Source organism: Galeopterus variegatus, unplaced genomic scaffold (assembly GCF_000696425.1).
Source record: "Galeopterus variegatus unplaced genomic scaffold, G_variegatus-3.0.2 Scaffold6784, whole genome shotgun sequence".
In the NCBI taxonomy this organism is placed as follows: domain Eukaryota; kingdom Metazoa; phylum Chordata; class Mammalia; order Dermoptera; family Cynocephalidae; genus Galeopterus; species Galeopterus variegatus.
This window is the reverse complement of record NW_007732895.1, coordinates 13261-31161: the sequence shown is the minus strand read 5'-3', so window position 1 is coordinate 31161 and position 17901 is coordinate 13261. Positions and strand designations below refer to the sequence as shown.

General features: G+C 42.4%; 1 protein-coding gene across 3 annotated transcripts in view; it reads right to left on the bottom strand.

Annotated features, from left to right (window-relative positions):
- The window catches only part of PKIG (protein kinase (cAMP-dependent, catalytic) inhibitor gamma), a 55760-nt gene extending 38729 nt beyond the window's left edge, over nucleotides 1-17031 (bottom strand). The window contains exon 1 of one of the 3 annotated variants that reach the window (XM_008591246.1): nucleotides 17013-17031. The gene's annotated coding sequence lies outside the window, so the exon portion shown is untranslated. Of the gene's footprint in view, nucleotides 1-6124; nucleotides 6217-17012 lie in introns of those variants that run through there. The other 2 variants (XM_008591245.1, XM_008591247.1) reach the window with 2 other exon arrangements.
- Between the last annotated feature and the right edge of the window lie 870 nt (nucleotides 17032-17901).

Genomic DNA, 17901 nt, shown 5'->3' with positions numbered 1-17901 from the left:
TTTGTCCTTTTTGAGACCGGCCGCACCGCGCTCAGCCAGTGAGCACTGTGAGCGCACCGGTCATCCCTATATAGGATCCAAACGCGCAGCGGGAGCACTGCTGCGCTCCCAGCGCTGCACTCTCCCGAATGTGCCACGGGCTTGGCCCCGCAACAAACTTTTGAGGGAGAGCTGCCCATACTGAATGTGCCATTTCAGAGTTATCTAGAAAGTACACTTCACTCTCCCCCGTAGAATGCTTTGCTTTTAACTTTTATTTCACTGATAATAAATGTTTCATTGAAATAATAATACCTTGGGCCGGCCCGATGGCGCACTGCTACAGTGCACCGCTTGGGAGCATGGTGGCGCTCCTGCCGAGGGTTCGGATCCCACATACAGACCGGCCGCTCACTGGCTGAGCGAGGTGCGGGCGCAACACCGAGGGTTGCGATCCCGTTGCCGGTCCCGGTCCAGTACAGGCGCGACACTGAGGGTTGCAATCCGTTGCCGGTCACGAAAAAAGACAAAAAAAAAAAAAAAAAGAAATAATAATACCTTACAGTTCTACAAAACTTCATATATTACAAAGCACATTTTACAGCAGCCTCCTTACTCCACTCCACTCCTGCCTTCCAGTGCATTCTCCACATAGAAAAAAAAAAAAAAAAAAAAAAAAAAAAGAAATAATAATACCTTACAGTTCTACAAAACTTCATATATTACAAAGCACATTTTACAGCAGCCTCCTTACTCCACTCCACTCCTGCCTTCCAGTGCATTCTCCACATAGCACACATCACCCACAAAGGCCTGCATCCTCAGGCCCCTGCCTAATTCTCTTAAGCTTCTCCTAACCCTGACCTTCGCCCATCTCTCTCTGCCCTCCTGCTCTGTGCTTTGGCGCCACTGGCCTCCTTTCAGTGTCTCCAACAGTCCACCTGTTTTCCTGCCTCAAATCCTTTCACATGTGCACCTGTCCCTGCTGACTGTGTTTCCCACCCTACAGCACGCAAGAAGAGGGTGCTCCCCCCTTACCTCTTGGCACAACTGATTCATCTCGGTTTAAACATCACCTCTTCGAGGAAGCCCCCAATCACACTCTCCTCTATCCCTCACCCTGTTTACTGACTTCATAACACCACTCTTTGTCCTTGTAAACATAATGTGGGTAAGGGCCATGCCTGGTTTATTTAACACTGTCCACCTATCACCTTGCCCAGTGACTGGAAGATATTAGATGCTCAAAAAATATTGGCCGAATACATGGAAAATTATTGAAGAAAACTGAAGGCTCGGCTTAAATGATACTGCCCCTCCACTTTCTCAGGTTTCCACGGCACTCTGCATCTCTCTTGGGGCACATTATCACAGGTGTTAGAGTTATCTGAGTCTTCTTTCCCTATCATGCTGTGAGCAACTTAAAAGTCTTATTTACTGATACTCCCCACAGCACCCTACCTAATGCCTAGCACATAAAGGGTTCTTAACAGTAGATGAATTCATGCACACATACACGAAAGGATACATGAAGGCTGCAGTCTCTGACCAATCACAGAATGGCAGTTTCTCCTACCCAGTGGACCACAGCACAGAACACAAGCCCCTTTGAGATATGCAAAACATGAGACTCTGCCCAGGGAGAAATTAAAATTAGAGTTAAACTTGAAACGCAGTGGTATTATGTGGGTGAGGGGATGGGGAGACAGGCCCTTAGTCGAAAGCCAGAGAAAAAATATGTTTTTCTGTACTGTCTAGCTTTCCTTCCTTGAACATGTTCTAATTTTGGAATCAGAAAAAAACCCACAATAAATGTTATTGTGTTATTAAAATCCAGTGATTTCAGACTGCAAAATCACCCATCCCTATGTTTCCTCACTACAACTTGAGACTCCGGATTCAGGGCCCTCTCAGGTGGGGCCCCTACATTCTGTAAGGAAGACATCCTTGCATTCCTCTGAAGCCATGGTGGATAGGAAGGTGCAGGGATAGTGAGCGCTTCAGCGGGGGCAGCTCTCAGCTGCCCCCTAATGCAAAGGCTGGCAAAGCTCTGAGAGGCAGAAACAGGACAGTATGGGAGCAATCAACCCAGCTCAAGATCAGGACCTCTGCTTGTTGCTGATCCTCTGCCTGGCACTGTGTAGCACTTCTGAGTATTTTCTCTCATAGTACTTTTCACATGCCACTGTAATTATTCATTTGCTTGCCTATCTTCCCTGATGAACAGAGAATGCCACCCCGTTCCTCTAGCCCAGTGCTTAGCACTAGTAGGCCCTCAATATACATTTTATTGAATGTTAGAGACCACACTTATAAAGTACTAAACATAATAACTGACCTAGGTCCCTGGGACATAATAAGAATGCATTAGTCATCAAAGACTTCATCTCCTTAGTGCCCTGAAGGTCCACGATTCAGTTCTGAAGAGCCAAGTGGAAGCCAGTAATTTCTTGGAAAATTAATGAGCCTTCTTTTAAAGTAAGGAAATGCTGGCTTCTTCCAGTAAGAGTGGATGGATTCTCACCTGCAATTCAGAATCACTCAGCATCGAGCTGACTGCAACTTTAAAGAAACCACTCCTTAAAGGAGCAGTATTCGTAGTTTTCACAAGGCATTTCTGAAGGATTTCCAGGAAGTAGTGAGCTAAGCCTCGGGTCATGATTAATAAACTATTTCCAAGAACTTTAGATTTTCCACCTCTGTCTCCACTTGGGAATTACTTCTGGCCCCTTGTGAAAACACTGAGTTCACTGGGTAAGCGCAGCTTCTAGACACAGGACCTGCTTCCAGCTTTTTCCTTGAGTGGCTGGGGCAGGGTCCTCTGATCCCAGGAGAATAGTACCCACTTCTGCATTTGGCCTCAGCATTGGCTGGTTGATTTGAAGTTCAGCCTCACTCACTGGGTGACAGGAAATAGTGCTGAGGCTTGAAGAGCCAACATGGCAGCTCCAGGGTCCATCACAGGGGGCTTCAAAACTGATGAGTACAAAGATAATTTCAGGTTCCTCAAACAAATGTCATTCTATGACTGAGGGGCAGATGCCTGTGTACACTGGCTAACATTCACTTTCTGGAAACTGTAAAGCAGCAAATCCTGAGCATGTACTTTTGTACCCACTTAGTGCTTTATGAGCCTTATCTCATTCCTCAGCGCAGAGCCATTTTAAGGTAGGTTGATTGTCACCCCCACTTTATAGAAAGAGAAGCAGATTCTGTGAGGTGAAGTAATCTATCCAGGATCTCTCAGCTAGGAGGTGGTGAGGGCTGAGCTCTTACCTGCTGTCAAGCTACAGCTTAGGGTTTACAAACCCCTCAAACCCATTGTGCAGACTGGGTCACAGACTCCTCACATGCCTGGCTGGGTAAGAGACCCCTCACATGTGGGTCCACGCTAGGTAACTGAGAAAGATCCTGGGAGCCCTTGGCAGATGACACCAACTCAGTCCTCAGCAGCAGTGGTAGCAGTAGCAGGAGCAACAGCAGCTTACAGCAGCCTCCAGCAGCAGTGGCGGTGCCTCCCAGAGGGTCCTCGGGACACTGGCAGCAACAGCCTCCAGTAGTGGCCTCCCCATGACCCCCCTGGGGACATCCCGGGGGCGAGGGGGGGGCCCTGTGGATCAGAGCCACTAATCTTTTATACTTAAGTCCATAACCCAGGACACTTGGGTGCACATGCGCAATTACATTAGACAATAACCAAGGAACACCTGGGCACATATTTACAACAAATGCTCAGCAAGATCCTGAACATCTGAGGAGTCCTGACCATTTTCCTTCACTTTCCTACACCTGCCATCCTCACCAACTTCTCATTGAACCCTAGATTGTCTAAACTGACAGATACTGTGAACACCAACCAATCCCAGGGTCACAAATGCCCACAGGGGCCAGGGGCCAGACAGGAGACTACAGAGCACAATAGACTGGGCAGGGGAATGGCGCAGATGGTAATAAACTGGAGAACACACCTGCCTAAAGGCATTCAAATTAAAAACAAAAACAGAAACACTACTCTGACTTCGATTCTAATTCAATCCTCCTCACTTAGATGGAGAGACTGAGATGCAAGGAGATGATGTGGAAAAGGCAGCATGTGTGGTGGAAAGTTCAAGGGCTTCAGGGAGAGCCAGTTCTCATTAGGAACTCCAGCTCTATATTAAGTGAAATAAGTCAGGCCAGAAAGAGAAATACCACGTGTTCTTATTTGTGGGAGCTAAAAATCAATCAATCAATAAATATACAAACAAATGGGAGGGTGGGGAAGAAGACACAACAATCACAACAATTCCTTGAACTTGTTAAGACAAGTGAACAGATATGATGTTGATGGGGGGAGGGGGGAGAGGGAGGAGGGAAAGAGGAATTGGTAAAGGGACACAAAAATCAACTACATTGTATATTGGTAAATTAAAAAAAAAAAAAGGAACTCCAGTTTTATCACCTGCTAGCTGTGAGACCTCAAGCAATTCACTTTACTTCTCTGTGCAAGGAACTAGGAAGATGGGCTCTAAGTTAACACTGAGGAAACTGTGTCTCCTTAGTGTCCATGTGCCAGGCTTTCAACTAGGCAATGGAGCATACTGACGGGATAGACAGACACACAGAGAAGGTGCATATGGTCTATTGGAGGCACAGAAAATTGAAGTTCTGCCAATAATTATGTAAACACAGTTCAGGTAAATATTAGGTAGTTCTTTTGATATGGGAATATATTATGAACATTTACCTTCAGTCAATGGGGTTAGGGAATGATAATACTGACCGTCTAGTGTAAAGGGTTGAGAATGACACAGAGCCTACCACTTAAGAGGTACTCAATAATGTCAATCTTTTCTTTTGCCTCTCCCCAAGTGTGCATGCTTGTCCATGCATACACACACACACACACACACACACACACACACACACACACACACACCCATGTCACTGAGACTTTTTCTTTTCTTTTTTTAGGAACATAAAACCTGAAAAAAATCTTGAAACTCAGAAGTATGTTGCCTGTTTTACGTACTTTTTAAACTGTCTTACAGGCATCAGTTTTTAGCCACTCTGGGATACTGAAAACCTAGGGTACTTTGCTCCTGAAGCTGTAAGGGTCCTCCTCAAAAAGGTAAGAAATATGGATGGTTTATTTCAAGATGAATCTGTAAATATAGAGATCATCTATTTTTTCTCCTCATTTAGGTACAAATGAGGAAACTGAGGCCCAGAGAATATGAAACACCTGCCCAAGATCACATAGTTTCCTTGGGTGTCCCTTCTAATATATGGTGTCTTTTTGTTTTTTAAAGCTGAAATCTTTCTCCTTTAACAGTAAGTTTTCAAATATATTTAACCTGCTAACAGGGGAGGTAGGTTTCAGCACACTGCAAGCCATCTCAAGCCACCTGAGAACCCTTAGCTCAGGGACCCCACAGGTAAGGGATCAGGGGGCAACAGGGCCCCCTCCCTTCCCCTATGCACAGAGTGGCTTCATGAGGTTAAAATCCTGAAAACAGACAAGAACAAATAAAATGCCTAAGGGCTTACATGTTTATATTATAGGCATAAACAGCAAATTTTTAAAAGGAAAAATAAGAAGTTCACAGAGGCAAAGTTAAAGATTTTCAACCCTTCTTTGCATCTTGAAGTTTTCCATACAGCTACTGTAGCATTGGGGTTATATGTGATCTAACCATATATGTACCTGAAATTTAACATATTAATCTTATATTTGTGAGGGGAAGATTATAGAGGATTTTCACTTTCAGAGACATTTCTTCTACAATGTTTAAAATTTTTTGTACCATCTTTGTAATCAGAAAAAAATAAAGGTCTGAAAAACACCAATTTCTAAGGGAAGACTTATTTCTTCACCTATATTTGGGGCAAGAAGCTGCTTTTAAAGCTCTGTCAAAGTTCTTTGGGTAAGAAAGTAAAACAGCATTTGAATGGAGCCCATCTTGAGACCTGAGGCTCCGACTCTAGCCCTAGGCAGTTTTAGACAAAGCCATAATTTTCAGAGCAAGCTCACATATATCATAATATAAAAATAGACACTTTGTGACCAACAAGCTGGAAAGCAAGCTCTCCAGAGAGCTCTGCCTCGAAGCTCTGCTTTTCCCTGGAGGTGGGGGGCAGAGGAGGAGAGTGAAGTTCTACTTACAAGAGCAAAGTTTTCTCCAAGTCCAATGGTCCTGCCGGAAGGGAAGGTAGAATTTAAGAAGCCAGGATTCAAGATTAGCAGTCCAGACCTATAGTGCAGGCAGGAGTCTCTCTTGCCCTTTCTCTCTCTCTCCGGGTCTCCTAAATGAAAAGCACTTCGAGGTTTTAGTGGGTGTTTCCCATGCCTTGGGCCAAGTAAGTCCCCATTTGTTGTAATTCAATGCTCGGCCTGATGATGTCAACCACTCGACTCACTTGCTCAATTTCCACCTCTCTGTCCATGGGAGAGATCCATTTCCTTTGGACAATGAGCTAGGGGGCTGTAACTACACCCCAGGCCCGTCACATTTGCCTAACATCCTTCCTTCAATTTTTACCCTGCAGCCTTAGCGACAAAAGGCTTCCTATCATGTAAATTCCTTTGCTTCTTAGTTACTGCCGACTGTAGGCTATCCAGTTTACTTTGCAGTATTTTAATACATTTCTTTAGTATAAAATATACTAGTTAGGATGAATCTTCACCCCACCCCAAGTCCATCTCTTTCTTCCTGCCCAATTTTCCAAGTTGTTAAATTTCTCCATAAAGTTTCCTAGATACATGCTGGGCACAGTACGTGAGTTTGCCCTCCATGTAGGGAAGATGACGTGTGCCCACAGAAAATGCCCGGAAACAGTATTGGTCTGTTGCCTGGCGAACTGGGTTCTGGTCTTAGTCACGCCCCCAACTGGATGAATGGCCTCAAGCAATTTGTCTTCTTTTCTGGACCTCAGTTTCCCCATCAATAAAATGATGGTTTTGGTGTCTTTCACTTCTGAAATGCCATGACTAAACATCCATGACTGACAAGCCTATCAACAAATGCATTATAAGGCATTTTACCAACTACATGTTTGAGGGGGGGAAAGAACTCTGGAGAAATTAGAGGCCATTGCCACAGATGCCAGGCTCAGCTGGGCTCCTTTAATCCCCTTTATTGTGGAGCAGAACAGTTTCTCTGGGAGAAAAACCGAAAGAATTCACTGAACAAGTCCCGGTGGACATGAAGAGACAGTATAAACTACTAGATAAAATAAACAAATAAGAGAACTTAATTTCCCTTAGGGAGTAACATGGAACAGCACTGGTTACAAGAGACAATAATAATCCTTTGCATTTGTAGAGTTCCTGATGGTGAAGACATACATGTATAAAACCTCTCTACTTTTATGTACAACGGGAAGCAATCTGACATACGTAGTGATAAGGAACATCATTTGGGAGCCAGAGATGTGGATCTGAGTCATGTGTGACATAATTTCTCTGAAGTTCAGTTTTTTTAAACTGTAAAATGGGATACTAATGCTTCCATTTTAGGAATATAAGCGTTAAATAACACATGTAAGGAAACTGAAAGTATTTGGTACACATTAAGTATTGAATAGATGTTAGCTCTCATTGTTGTACACAATCTCATTTGATTATGATAACACCCTTAGGAGAACTAGATATCCAGGGGCTGCATTATTAATCTTTCTTTCCTGGATAGGAAAATGAAACAGAGAAGTTAAGTGACATGCCCAAGGTCACACAGCTCAAAATGAAAGGCCCAGAATTAAAAACAGTCTTTTAACTCCTAACTAGGTCAGCACATATGCCACACACATACCAATGCTATTTCTCAAAATGGTTACTCCACCCAGCCTGGTAAAGGAAGCACTTAAAACCACTGGGTCAGAGGGGTGCTTTGCTACCAAAATACTGTGCAGCCTGAAGCAAGTCTGGGCTTCAACTGCCTCTCCCCAAAAGGGACAGATCGGATCTGTTTTAATACTATTTCAAAGGGGATGGGAATCTAGGACTGGAGCTCTACTGGGAAAGAAACTTTTTATAGATGGGAGTAAGGTTGTGGTAGTTTATGACTTAACAAGAATTTTAATTAGTTCTCAGAAAACTTTGATGCTTATCAGGAAAGGCCCAAGCAAACAGGCTAATCTGAAGGCTTTACAACAAGTTGGTGTAAGACTGTCGTGGAATAAAAAGAACACCAGCCTGGTAACCCACGGAGAGCAGCAGTTAACAGCTTGGAGAGATCTGGGTTTCCTTCTGGTCTCTGAACCTTCTAGCTGTTCATGACCTTGGCCAAGTTGTTTAACTTCTTTATGCCTTGGTTTCCCAATGTAAAATGAGAATAATAATAGCATTTACCCTATAAGGTTGTTATGTGGGTTAAGTGCCTGGCACATAATGTAAGTTCAAAAATACTTGCAAAAATAAGTTGCGATGTCTTAATAGTAAGGACCTTCTTTTCCTTTTTTTTTTTTTCTTTTTGTCTTTTTTCGTGTCCGGCAATGGATCGCAACCCTCAGTGTCGCGCCCGTACCGGACCAGGACCGGCAACGGGATCGCAACCCTCGGTGTCGCGCCCGCACCTCGCTCAGCCAGTGAGCGGGAACCGGTCTGTACGTGGGATCCGAACCCTCGGCGGGAGCGCCGCCTCGCTCCCAAGCGGCGCACTGTAGCAGTGTGCCACCGGGCCGGCCCAGGACCTTATTTTCTAGTTCTGACTCAGTTTCACCATGTGCAGCCCTGATGATGATGTGACAGTGAAATAAATTCAAGAATGTCGGGAAGTCAGAAGAAAGGTCCTGTATTCCTCTAGAACGTCAGGATGAGTAATGTACAAAAGCCCACTGAGAGCTGTCAGGCATGTTTTCAGCAGCAACACTCAGCTTGGAGTGATCAGAGGCTGGGGCAACTGTTTGGCTGTGCCTTTCCAGAAGCCGAGTTGGCGTCAGGAAATGAAGCTGGGCTCTTGAGACAGGTCAGCTTACTGACATTGTCCTTGGTGCTTTGAATCATGTTTTGCTACTTGAACAAAAATAATAGTTAAGGAGCCCATTCATAGAAACAGCAATATCATTTTCTTCAGCAATACATACTCTGTAACACTTACTTTGTGGACTGAATAATTCTACATCTGTGACAGAATCCTTGAGAAGAGAACCATGACAACACCAGCACACTCATTTTGTCTTGTAACTGACAAGAGAGGGTACACTTTGTGCACTGGGGCCACACTCTGCAGAGCACTCTATAACCACCACTTCATGTAATCCTCACAACGATCAGGTGCAGGAGGTATTATTAATATTCACACCTTACAGCTGTGGCAATGGATGCGTGGAGAGGCTGGCCAACCTGCTCAAAGAGTCACAGGAGTAAGTGGCTGAGCCCATGTTATAACTCAGAACTGTCTGGGGTCAGGCCTGCATTGGCACCCCCTTGCTCTACTGCCTCTTAACGGGCTTTCCTGCAGGAAATGCGGCTGTTCTTCACAGACAGCAGTATTGGCTCCATTGGGTCTCCCCCTTTTCTGAATATCCTTAATACTATCTATTTCTCTCTCAAGAAACTTATCCTTTTCTCCTTTGAGGAATATTTATTTCTGGGAGATCTTATTCCTCTGCTAGAATCTGAGCTTCTCAAGGAAAAGATCTGTATCTAATTTAGCAGTATTTTGCACATATTATAAGACACATTAAAATAAGAAAATCCATAAACAAAAACAAAAACTTTCATTTGCCAGGTAATACTCTAACTGCTTTATATAAATTACCTCATTTAATCCCCACAAGAATCCCTATGAGGTAGGGTAGGTATAATTATTTCCACTTGACACACGAGGAAACTTCAGACTCAAATTAATAGAATAATTTGTTCAACTAGTAACTGATGAATATCTGTTGAAAGAAGCGTATGAATGAATAAATTCTGGCCTCCACTAACCACTTTCTAGTCCAAACAAATTCTGTAAAGTACAAGCTCTTCACCCCATCAAAGGCGGGCTTCAGTTGTCATGCTATTTTAAACCCACTTATTCACTACACCATACAGACAGAAGGTCCACGCTTTTTCTAGGCAATTAATTGGGAAGCAAATTGACTGAGATTTATAAGTAAAAGTAGATTTTGTCTTCTTTCCAATTATAATCATAAATGTTTATTATGAAACATAGGAAAAAAGGGAAGAAAATCGTCTATAATCCCACCACCCAGAAATCACCAGAGTTAACCTCCTAGTGTACAGCCCCGAGAAGGAACCACACTTACACTCAAAACAATGTTTTGAAATTACAAACTTAAGTCATTTTATGGGGAGAGAGGAGTCAACCCCACAAAAGATGACAAAGACATGTTCGATATATTTTTCTGGTTTTGGAGTATACCTGGCTGCTTTTTCTTCAGGGTTTGATGTTCTAGTCCCCTTTGGACTGCTTCTGCAATGTGTGGATGGTTAGCTTGCAGGAGAAGTGAAGCCTGACCCCCAGTGAGTATGTGCTTACAAAATGGACAGGTTTGGGCCGGCCCGGTGGCGCACTGCTACAGTGCGCGTTCCTGCCAAGGGTTCGGATCCCACATACAGACCAGCCGCTCACTGGCTGAGCGAGGTGCGGGTGCGACACCAAGGGTTGCGATCCCGTTGCCGGTCCCGGTCCGGTACGGGCGCGACACTGAGGGTTGCGATCCGTTGCCGGTCACGAAAAAAGACAAAAAGGGGAAAAATCGTATAACTTCGTATAATGTATGCTATACGAAGTTATTACGCTTACCAGTGCCCTGCCACTATAAATGTTATGTTTTCTGTATTTCTTTTTCATCACCAAACTGTTTTTCTGTCCTACAAATGTATTCTTCCCTGCACACATTTGAGTACCCTGTAAAATAAAGTCCTAATTATAGCATTAAAATACCTTTATTTTCTTTTGGCCTAATTCTATATTAAAGAAATGCTATGTTGTCAGAAGAAAAAAGACAAAAAGGGGAAAAAAAAAAAAAAATGGACAGGTTTGCAGGATACCATACTGTCCCCTCCCTGCCTTCTTACGCCTTCTTTGGAGCTTCTTCCTGCCAACTAGCAATAAGTTTCAGACTGGAGGTGTTGCCCCCGCTCCTCGCTCAGCCAGTGAGCAGCCGGTCTGTATGTGGGATCCGAACCCTCGGCGGGAGCGTCGCCGCGCTTCCCAAGCGGCGCACTGTAGCAGTGCGCCACCAGGCCGGCCCTCACTCAAGTTAATTTTAAACAATCTCAGATTCATTGATTTTTATAGCTGAAAAGAGCCCGTGGTTTCTTCATTTTAGAGGAGAGGAATGCCAGGCCCAGAGAAGACAATGGACTATTCTAAGGCTGCACAGCCTGGTGCTCTAACAGTAGGAAGACCTTCTATGGGTTTGAGGCTCTCACTTGCCACTGCATTTTGAAATACAAATCTGATCAGCCCTTCCTTCTTATTTTGATTAGCTCTTAATCAGCCATCATATCTCCAATTAAATATCACTTCCTTGGGGAGGCCTCCTCTCTAAGCCATGTTAGCTCCCCCTGCCGTACCCTCAACATATGTTCCTGTAAGTACATGTGTGTGTTGCCTTACCACAATGTAATATCCATGAGGTCAACAACATGTCTCCCTGGTTTACTCATATCTATCCCGAGTGCCTAGAACAGTGCCTGGCACAGAATAGGAAACTCAATAAATATCTTCTAAACACACACACACACACACACACACACACACACACACACACACACACACACAGGAAGAAGAATGAAAATCTGGGGATTCTCTGAAGGTTCTGTGCCAGCCCGATCCCTCCCCACCTGTAGCACACAGAGGGCCTGAAAGCTCTATAGAAACACAAGGAAAGATAGCAGCGCCCTTTAAATAAATTGAATGAAGTCCCTAGGGCTGACCTAGGGCTTCTATTAGGAGAATGGTCTCCTTATTTGACATTTGAAGGACCCTCAGTCTAACTCCTGTTCCTGCTCATGTGCTCTAAGGCAAAATGCACCCTTCTACTTGGTACAGAGAGCTGCCAGCAGCTTCCCAGGCAGGATCAAGGCCTATGGGACAGACAGACAGAGGAAACCAAGGCCTATCCCCTAAAAGGAGTCTTATTATTGATTACAAATGGCCAAAAAAAGCATTGCAGGGCATCTGAAGAAAACTAACAGCATGATACACTAAAATAAAGAGAAAATGGACCCTGTAAAAGAAAAGAAAATTTGAAAAAGGAGAAGCTTTCAAAAAATTCTTATGCCTTCAGAGATCCTGAAGATACTGTGTCGAAAAAACATAAAGGAAGTAAACTGAAAAAACTGAGCTTTTTGGAAATTAACAATATGAATACTGAAATTAACAATTCAGTCGAAGGACTGGAGAATAAGGAAAAGAGATATTTCAAAATATAGGAAAAAAGACTCAGGATAAAAAAGGATCTTGATATAAGGCAACAAGTCTGGAAGTTCAACATCAGACTCAATAGGAATTCCAGAGGAAAAAAAAAAAAAAGCAGAAAAAGGACGATAGGAAATTATCATAAGAAATCATGAGGAAAATTTCCCAGAGCTCAAGAAAGATATGAATCTTCAATCTGAAAAGTCTGAAAAGTGCTGAGTAGGACCACACCTGGACACAGCCTCCTAACCTTTGAGAATTCAAAAGAAAAAAATCCTAAAGTTTTCAGAGGTACAAACAGACTGTTTCAAAAGAAAATAATCAACTGGCATCGGACTTCTCACTAGCAATACTGATGCCTGAAGACAACAGAACAGTGATTTCTAAGGTAAAAGTTCTAAAGAAAAACGATTTGGAACCTAGAATTCTATACTTAACTAGGTAAAATAAAGACATTTTTAGACATGCAAGGACATAGAATAATTGATCTCTCACGCACTGTTTTCTCAGTAAACTCCTGGAGAATATGCTTCACCTAAATGAGGGTTTAAACTAAGGAGGTAGGATCCAATAAGAGAGGTGAGAGGAATGCCAAGGGTGATGATGATGAGGGTAGCTCTGGGACCTAGAAAGGACCAGTCTGCTGAAAGCAGGAGGGTGGCAGACTCCAGGAAAATGGGAATTGACAGATTCCCTGCCAGTTCTGACAAAAACGGGACTGAAAGTCTGCAGGAGGGGGCTAGTCAGTGAGCTCAGTTAAAGCATGGTGCTGATAACACCAACGTCCAGCATTCAATCCCTGTACAGGCCAGCTGCCAAAAAAAAAAAAAGTCTACAGGAAAGTGTGGAAAGACTTGGCAATAAGGAACAAACTCAGCATGTTAAAGAAAATAACCTATTACTAAGTTCAGGAAAAACAAAGTCATACAGAAAGGAAAAATAATTAGAACTGTGGAATATACTATAAAGCTTATGTACTTCACAGGGCCTGGTTTTCCAAAGCCCTGCAGTTTCAAGTATTTACCTTGTGGAGGACTGGAAATTTCCCTCAGGGTATAAGTCTCTGTTGCAAGATAAGGATTGTGGCACAGCAGGTTGCTGGCTCAAAGACAGACTAGTTACTGATTGTTATGTAAAGATACTAAGAATTGCTATAAGAAGGAATGTTTGCTAAGATCAAACTGTTATTGATAGGACCACTTAATTGCTTTACTGGAATGTCATCTGGCTTGTTTCACTGAAAGTTACCAGCCTATATTGTTAAACTATAACCTCACCTTTGTTCTCTTCCTGTAACTTCCTGGTCTGGAAAATAAATGCAGGAAGAGAGCCCCAAATTGGCGTTAATTTCTCGAGGAAGGGTTCCCTCTCGCTTGAGGGTTCCGGTGGGAGATTAACCTCTTCGGGGCTTCTCACTGCTCGAAAGAAATGGGCTTTGAGTAATCCTTTGTGTCTCCATCACCCGGAGGAAGTGGGGCGACAGATCCGTGGGGGGCGAAGCAATACAAAGCAACATAGAACATTACTGACTCAGCAGTAAATAATATTCATAATGTCATAACACTGTAAAACACTGAATACTGATTTAACCAAAAACTGTGATATTGGGAGAAAAGGGGAAGGAGAAAGAGTATGAGTCGGTCATGGTGATTATAAAAAACTAAAGCCTCACATGCCATTCTAGGAAGTCAATAAGCAACATCGAAAACTGACTAGTCAAGAAAGAGCAATATAGTAATGTGTGGTCCTTGCTTGGATCTAATTTGAAAAAATATGTATTTATGGGTTAATTGGAGATTTTTGCTACTGTAGTTATGTAAAATAAATAAATAAATAAAGTAGTCCTTATTTTCTTAGAGATACATGCTAAAGTAGTTATTGATGAAATGATATTGTGTCTAGAATTTACTCCAAAATAATCCAGCAGCAGGGGAAAATGGCTACAGGCACAGATGAAACAAGATTTGTTGTGGGATGTTGATTTCTGGAGCTGGGTAATGGGTGGCATATGAGAATTTGTTATACTATTCTCTCTAGTTTTATACGTGTTTGAAATTTTCCATAATGCAATTTTTGTTAAAGACAGAGATAGCTGTATAAGCACATTATTTAGAGATATAGAGATAAACATTAGATCAAACAGCCAACAGGATCAAAAGTGTATGCTCTTAGGAGCAGGACAGGAGGGAGGGTAAAGAAGGGGTGGGGACAGGGGACAGCTGGTTTTTACTACAAGTTTTTATGATATTTGACCTTAAAAAGAACTAAACAAAACTATGTGCATGTGTTGTTCTGACAAAAACAAAATTAATTTTTAAAAAGAAAAGGAGGTAATATTATTTAGAGAAATGGAAGTAACCACCAAAAGAAGTAAAAGCAGAAAAATAAAATGGCTGCCTCAGGGTGATGGGGTAAGCAGGAAACCGATACCTTTCTGGACTTGTAGATTTTTTTTTCTTATTATCATGTTCACATATTACTTTGATTTTTAAAAGTTATCTATTATTATCAGTATCGCTATCAGCTTTTTTTAGCAGGGCTTTCTGCTAATCTTGACATCTACAAACTGAACGTTTCCTCAGGATTAGAATCTTAAATCACTCAGAGTTGATATCTCCACATTAAGTGCAATAATAACAATCATTGCCATTTAACTATTGCCATTTATCAGTGCTTTACATATGCTATTTCTAATCCTTATGACATTCCTGCAAGGCGGGCGCTGATATTCTCATTTTACAGATGAAAAGTTTGAAGCTGAGAGACATTAGCCATTTGCCTGAGGTCACAGAACAGGAGGCCAGGCCTGTGAAACTCTACCGCCCAGGCTCTTTTCACTACCCCGCCTCTCCTTCACATTCCACTAGTTCAGGATAGCTCACAAAGTACTTTAACATAAATTTTCTCATCAACCCCATGAAACAGAAGAAAGAACTTAACAAATGAAGAAACCGAAGCTAAGAAAAGTTAGGTAACTTGCCCAAGAATCCAGGCTTCCTAATCCTTAATCCAGTATTCTTTCTACCATCCCTTATCAACTGTCCCCTCGACAACAAAATGTCAAATTATTCATAACCTCCTCACAGCATGTGACATAAGAGTCACTGTAAATGAATGTAGCTGAAGCAGGCATTTAAAAAACAGAAAGACATTTTTTCCAAAGGAAATATAGTAATAAGCCATAGAATGTCCTCAGTTGCTCTAATGTCAGAATTTTGCCTGCTATGTGAGATGCCTGTGTTACTGTAAAGCCACCACCAACGAAAACCCTTACCAAATGTGTTCCCTGGACTTTGGACTTCCCAGTCTGTGAAACTGTAAGCAATAAATCTAGTTTTCTTACAAATCACCCAATTCCAGGTATTTGTTATAAGCAACAGAAACAGACTAATACAGTCTGAACATATATTTTTGTGTACGTGTATTACTTTTATAATTTTTGTTAAATTGGCAAAACGTAATAACTTCGTATAGCATACATTATACGAAGTTATACGACTGAGGGTTCGGATCCCATGTGGAGACCGGTTCCCACTCGCTGGCTGAGCGCGGTGCGGGCGCAACACCGAGGGTTGCGATCCCGTTGCCGGTCAGTAGAAAAGACAAAAAGGAAAAAAAAAAAAAAGAATTTTGCTTGAATCTTGAAAGGGGCTCTTGAAATGTCAGCACCCTGCCTGCCTGGCATACAGAAGGTCAGCTGCTGGCATAGGCAGCTTGCAGTAGTTCTGACAACCAATGCCACTCTTCTTGGCTCCAAAGAAAGAAATGAGCTGTGCGTGCTTCTGCCCTGAAAAGAGAAAGTCTGTGCCACCTAAATCTATTCCTTTAACAGCCATGTGGCACCAGGGTTTTTAATAGTTGCCAGGAATCTTAAATCAGTGCTACTCTAACAGCAGAGGCAAGTTTATAAAGCTGTACATCAGACTGTGTAGGGGTGGGAACCAAAAGTAGGGAACTAAAGTGGGTGAATATCTGACCCCTGGTCATCTCAAGTCTTAGGTGGCTAACTGTTCTGCCTTGCAGAGAAGCAGCCCAAGATGCACACAAGTGCCTTGAGCCTGGTGTGAGCTGCTGCTCCTCAGCCTGTTCTGGCACCCGAATAATGGCTGAGCAGCAGTTAGGGGGAAGAAGCTGTTTACTTGAGTTCAAACTATTTATAGCACCAGCAATCTGCACATATTTGGATGACAAATTGCTGGGCTTCAAGTGAGCGGTGCTTTTCTCCTGGACAATTTCACCAAACACATTCCCTCCCCACGCCACCCCCGGACACCCTTGCTTACACATGGTGCCCTCAAGATGTTTTATTTAAGTTGCTCAGTTTTAAAAGATTATAAAAAGAAATTACATTTTAAGAACAAGTGACTTTTAATCCATTTATCTATGAGACTGAAGAATACAGTATCTTCTTTAAGGCTTGAATCAGAAATTAAATTCTAATACATGTATATTCCATAAAAATATACATTTGTCCCATAAATGAACAACAGTACCTGAATGATATCTGTAATTTAACATGTACAATATTGTTATAATGATGCTGAGCCTTGCTCAAAACTTACAGAGAATATTTCTTATGGCACAGTTTACATAGAATGATAAAAAGCTTTCAGAACAGATCTACAGACAATATGTAATCATATATACATTCCAAACAAACAAAAGAGGTCTTCTTACCCACTGATTCTGGTTTGTACGGTGTTCAGCAATGTCCCATGCCCCTACTGTATGTCACAAAGGAGAAGGGTTTGACTTTAACAATAAGATGTGCAGAGCCTTCTGCACAGTTTTAACTCACAGAAGGTGTTATAGCCTTGCCAACTAATTTGTTTGGAAAAGCCAGCATACCTCTAAAAGCTGCCTTGTTTCTACAGCAAAAGCAATGCTGATCAGCATCGCCCCTGAGACAGGCATTGCCTAATTCTGAAGAGGGAAAAGTGGTTGTTAATCAACATGTATGCTGGTTAATATGCTGGAGGCTTCCAGTCCTATCACATAATGCAGGCAGGAACTGGCATAGAGAAAACAACCACTAGTGAAGAGAAAGGTTTCTAGTGTAATGAGTGATGGCACATAATCAGTTTAGGGAGAGGGAACAGAAGGAATTCCTCAAAGGGACTAACTTGTTTTCTTATCTTTTCCCCCGGTTAATGAAGCTCATTAAAAGACAAATGGAAATGTCCCTAAGATAGGGAGAGGGAACAGAAGGAATTCCTCAAAGGGACTAACTTGTTTTCTTATCTTTTCCCCCCGGTTAATGAAGCTCATTAAAAGACAAATGGAAATGTCCCTAAGGCAATCTTTCCACGATCCTACTTTTTAACTTCAGGGGAAAAGTTCTGGTGAGAGTGAAGGAAAAAGGCATGTCTATACACACAAGGAATGTAAATTATTTTTTAAATTTTTGCAGGTCAATATGTCATACCATATTGACCATTTTTAATGCAGGTAATCTTTGATCCCATGATTCTTTTTCTAAGAATTTTAGGAATATAAGAATATACTTGTCATTCAGACCTTTGCTAAAATGTCACTTCTTCAGAAGGACTTCCCTAGCCCACTCAAC